The sequence below is a fragment of the Phyllopteryx taeniolatus genome, chromosome 13 (assembly GCF_024500385.1).
Source record: "Phyllopteryx taeniolatus isolate TA_2022b chromosome 13, UOR_Ptae_1.2, whole genome shotgun sequence".
In the NCBI taxonomy this organism is placed as follows: domain Eukaryota; kingdom Metazoa; phylum Chordata; class Actinopteri; order Syngnathiformes; family Syngnathidae; genus Phyllopteryx; species Phyllopteryx taeniolatus.
This window is the reverse complement of record NC_084514.1, coordinates 22,676,865-22,682,639: the sequence shown is the minus strand read 5'-3', so window position 1 is coordinate 22,682,639 and position 5,775 is coordinate 22,676,865.

Sequence of the window (5,775 nt, the reverse complement as noted above, 5' to 3'; positions counted from 1 at the left end):
TACCCATATGGTCGCGTCAATCAAAACAGAACATTATTATCTTTTTAGGGAACCATTAAAATGTGCATTTGTACCTCATGTTTTCGTCTGAATGTATGCCAGTTGTGTCAGAAAAGATTCGGGACTGGGGTCATTGTGTCACAGAAGACTTCAAACCCAAACTACGAGTTTCGACCTTGACTGTGGACCAGAAGAGCAACCAGCACATCTACAAAGACATCCTTGTTTCGTTTCATGCTCGAAAAGAGCTGTGGCAGGAGAAATCGTGATTGCTTTGCCATGCCAACGCGCATGGTTACAATGCCCTGAGCATCTGACAGGTCCTGGCCGAGAAGAACATCGCCGTCCTGGAGCAACTTCCCTACTTAACCTACTGTCCTGTGTGATGTTTGTTCTGTCTTTCTCAAGCTCAAAGGGGTCATCAAGTGGACCTGTTTTGAAGACATATTTGGACAATATTAAGATGGCCATGACGATATCCCGGATCCTGGAAGAATCCTTCCAGGAATGCATGAAGCCAAGGCAGACTAGGCTTGGAAAGTGTTAAGACTCCAGGGAGTTTACTTTGAAGGGGAAAAGTTGTAGTTTTGATTTGTAATCTATCCTTTGTGACACCATACCCGGAACCTTTTCTGACACACAGACAAAGCCAGTGCAAGTCTAGCAGTTTACTAATTAATCAGCAGAGGATCAGCATTTTGCATCACCAGTCCACCCAGTAAGTGTCTTCCTTATTATGCTTGGGTGGTTGTGGCTCAGTAGGTAGAGCAGCTCGTACAGTGACTGAAGGATCACTGGTTCGTATCCTGGCTACGACTGTCCGCATGTCAAAGTGTCCTTGGCCAAGACACAAGTGGGCCTGGCAGCGCCTTGCATGGCAGCAGTCGCCCATTGGTGTATGAATGTGTGAGTTTGTGAATGTGAAGCTTTGTAAAGCGCTTTGGACACTGTGATGGTGTAGATAAAGCGCTCTGTAAGTGCAGTCCATTTACCATTTTACCATTTAGGAAAAAAAAGAACCTCTTGCAGTTCTCTAATGGCAAACAATATCAACACAATGCTATAAAAAGGCTGAGATTTTTTGGGATGAGATAATTAAACCAGTCGCCAAATTCCTCAGACTGCCTAACTGTAAATTATGCATTTACTGTTTTCATTAACATGGTGTATTCATCATTCTGACAGAGCTATGCGTAACAAAATGATAACAACAATGGGTGACCCACACATTCCAACACATTGTCGTAGTTTCTTATTTCTTTTACTTTTTAAAAATTAATTTTCACCTGTCTTGTTGACGTCTGATCACGCACAATAATGGATCTGTATGCCTTTTTAACGCTGGAAGAGTTTTTCTGTGCAACATGGGAGTTTGAAATACTCTCTCTGCGGTTGTTTGCATTCTGATATTTAGTGGTAATGCAGCCAGACAGAGCAAGGTTTATGAGGTGATCGACAGAGAAAAGAGAACAGAACAGGAAAAAAAAACTACAAAACAACAGAATAACTTGGCACATGAGTTGTGTTCTTATCTGAGAAGGAAAGCGTTCATAGGCCTACACTTCCTTAGGAGTAGTTTTCCGTGAGGTTTCCAAAACCTTGTTGTTAGTTTAAAAGACTGAAAAATTAACACGTTTCAGTTGGTACACTGAAAATCATTGAGGTACAAAACACAAACAAGGGCAACTCCTGAAACTGCGGAAGCGGATTCCTGCCTCACCAGAAAAATAAAGTTCAGTTTTAACATGACTAGTTATCATGTTGAAACATGATAAATTTGACATCCGGTTTCACGTCTTCTTTTAAAACATTTGGCCGTATTATTATTTGTTACAGTATTATAGAAGAGCAGCTTAGCTAGTAACATTTGTGTTAGCCATCCATTTTCCAGGTCAGGGTCACGGGTGTGCTGGCGCCTGTCACAGCTGACTTCGGGCGAGACGCAGTGTACACCTTGAACTGGTCGCCAGCCGGGGAGGGCACATATAAACAAATGATCATTCGCACTCATGCTCACACCAATGGACAATTTAGAGTCTTCAATTAACCTACCATGCATGTTTTGGGACTGTGGGAGGAAACCGAAGTACCCGGAGAAAACCCACACAGGCAGGGGGAGAACATGCAAACTACAGAGGGAGGCCAGATTTTAATCCGTGTCCTCAGAACTGTCAGGCACATGTGCAATCCTCAGCAGCAACAACTGAAATCAAGCGTTTTCTACAACTGGGAATAAGTCTTCCACTTCTCTGTGGAGATATTTTGGCCGACTCTTCCTTGCAGAATTGTTTTAATTCAGCAAAATTGTTGGGGTTTTGAACATGATCGGCCTTTTTAAGGTCATGCCACTGCATGTCAATTGGATTCAAGTCTGGCCTTTGACTAGGCCTCTCCAAAACCTTAATTTTGTTTTATTAAGCCATTCAGAAGTTGACTTGCTGGTGTGTTTTGGATAGGTGTAATGTTCTCCCAAAAGTCTCGGGAATCATTCAGATGTTTTTGTGCAAAAGTAAGACGAGCCTTTATGTTCTTTTGGTCAGCAATGGTTTTCATCTTGGAACCCTGGCATGGATGCCATTTTTGCCCAGTCTCTTCTTTATTGTTGTGTCATGAACACTGACGTTAACTGAGGCAAGGGAGTCCTGCAGTTCCTTAGAAGTTGTCCTGAGTTCATTTGTGGCCTCCGGGGTGAGTCATTGCTGTTCTCTTGGGGTAATCTTTGCAAGCCAGCCACTCCAGGGATAATTCACCACTGTTCCATATTTTCTCCATGTGAGGATAATGGCGCTCTCTATGGTTTGCTGGAATCCCAAAGCTTTAGACTGATAGATGTCATTTCTCGACTGTTCTGGAATTTCTTTGGATCGTGTCATTTTGTTGCAGCTTTTTTAGATCTTTTGTCGGGATGGATTCTGTTTAAGTGGTTCCTTGATTTAACAGTTCTGGAGGTAGTCAGGCTTGGGTGTGATCAGTGAAAATGACCAAAAAATTGTGATTAGCCACAATTAATGAATGATTTAACTAGTAATTACTTTTTCACTCGGGGCCAGGTAAGTGAATATTTTTTTCCCCTTAATATATGACCATTTAAAACCAGCATTTAAAGTTCACTTGGGTTATAATTGTCTATTTACATTTGTTTGATGATCTTAAACATTGCGGGGAAACTATGCAATAATATAAGAAGTTGAGAAGGGTGCCAATACTTTTTCATGGGATTGTACAGGCCGTTTCATTGTGAGCAGCCCACATCAAGAAACTAAATCCTATATTCGTGTCTTTGGAAATCTTACCCTCACACATGGTTGTCAGTCATCTGGTGTCCAGAGTGTCTGTGCCAGCACAATTTGGACGGGCGGACTCCGTCTCACCCATCCAAAAGGGAAAGGAAGGGCCAGGGCGCCAATCTCGTGGGGAGCCAGCTGAGAGGACACCACCCAAGCCCGCAAGCGAGGGACACTGGGACCAACGCCACCCAGCACACACCACCACCAAAACCCCAACACCAGCTCAGGAGAGCAAGGGGCCCCCACCCGCCAAGGGAGCCAACCACCACCCGGGAGGGGGACAACTCGCAACCATTGATCCACGGAAGCTGGAAATGACCATTTCTTGGAGTAATGTTCTGTTACCACTTTAAGACTTCATTCTGTACATTTCATATACTGTAATACTGTATTGATTTATAATTTTAGCCTGTTGCTCCTAATTTTATCGGAAAGATGTTTTTCAACAGTTAAAGTGCCATTATTGCTGTTGTTTCTTTAGTACTCATTGGGCCTCATTGACTAATAAATGCGTAGAAATGTTCTCACTCGCCGCACAAGTTGAGCATGTATGCCAAGTCACGGTCACTTTTGTTGGCTGTCTTTGCCCATGACTCAGAAACATACATATTTTCTGAAGTGAAATGTGTTTTGTGTTATTTGGGCTATATTGTCTTGCTGTCTGGCACGACACGCGTTGCGAGGCACCGGCGAACCGGATGGCTTCCACCGCCCCACGGCCCATTTTGCCAGTGGTTAGAGAAGGCGCCGGAGATCCAGCACAACAGCGTTAGGGCTGTTAGCCTCATGATTGCCGGCCGCACATCGCGGAGCGAGGACAAGGAGGGGGGAAAAAACTCATCCCGGGGATTTGATGTGTGTCACGCGGCTGTGGGTGCACCGTTTGGCAGCCACAGATGTGTGTTTTCCCGCTGAATTTCAGAGGAGGGAAAATTGTCCTGGCGGCGCGGTTTATGGTTATTATGCTGGGTCAGAGGCTGCTTCTCTGCGGCCCGTGATTGCCAGTGCAATGTAAGTCACTTGAAATTCTCCTCTTCCCTTAGGAGAAACAAAAGAAGACTTGGATTGGCAGCTGAAAGTTCCAGAGAGGCGGGATTTTGAGAGCATTTATGCCTCGATCAGACTACAGGATTTTAGGCCCGATTAGCTATCGTGGGCAATTTCCCAGATAGGGCCGACATATTTTGTCAGGAACGACAAAACTATTCCATGACCATGAATAATCCATGAATCGATTTGTTCCTATGGTAACCCTACACGCCAAAATTAAAAGTCCAGCATTTTTTTATTTTTGGGACATCTTCTGACGACAACTCTTCGACAGCGCACCTTGACGTTGACCAATAGGATGTTGTATTGTGACAGGTGCATTGCCTCTCGTGCTTGCCGTTGTCAACATACCTGGTCGCCATTATCAACATTTATTCATGCACACAAACCAATGTTTACCGAACCGTTAGAGCATACTTGTCAAACTCAAGGCCCGCGGGCCAGATGCGGCCCGTCACATAATTTTATGTGGCCCGTGAAAGCAACTTCTGTGATTTTTGCTAAAATTGTACCCGAATTCCAAATTGTCATAATAATAAACAATAATGTTGAGATATTGCATTTTTCTGTTGCCAAACCCTTCTTCTACAGTAATTTAAACAAACCACTATCGTTGTCTTCTGATTTCAAAACTAGTTATCCCTCAATTTGTTGTGTAGTGGTAATAATATGATTTGGTGAGTCAACATTTCACTCAAATCATAACTACAATACGGCCCGAGACAAAAAAATTTGTTTGACACCCATGCTTTAGCGCATGATTCCACAGAACGCTGGCATGTTTACGTGCAAACATTAGTCCTAGCACTTGGTGGCTACATAATGTTATGTTGCCTGCTTGCGAACTGCGGTCAAGCCAGCCTCTACTCGTAAAGAAGTCAAGCCAGTCGCCCCTAATTTTGTTCATACTCGGCATTATGGTAATAAGCCGCCAACAAGCAACTGAAAGCCACCTTCAAAATAAAATTCTTAGGATTTAAAATAATTATATGAAATAAACTCTCTTATATAACACAACCAGTCCACTTCTGAGAGAACGTAAACTATGCCAGTATTGCAACCACCAAGGTTAATTTGAATCTTGAGATGCATTATAGAAATAGTTTGAAATCAGCATACATGACTGCAAGTATCTTTTTTCCCAAAAATATTTTTAAAAAAATAATCCCATAAGTATTGCAAGACCAGTCCAGATCTGTGGGACATTAGACCAACCAATGATTCCACTTAAAGAGGTTTGATCAAGATCTTATATTGTATTTCAAAATAAAGGTCCCCTGAAATATGCATATTTCACTGTCATTACCCATGATTTAAAAATACATTCTTTAAACAAAAAATCTATTGGGTATCGAAAAACCAGTCCAGTACTGGGTGACACCACCCAAGGTCTCCACCAAAACAGCTCCCATCCAAATCCGATTTCAAAATAAAAGTC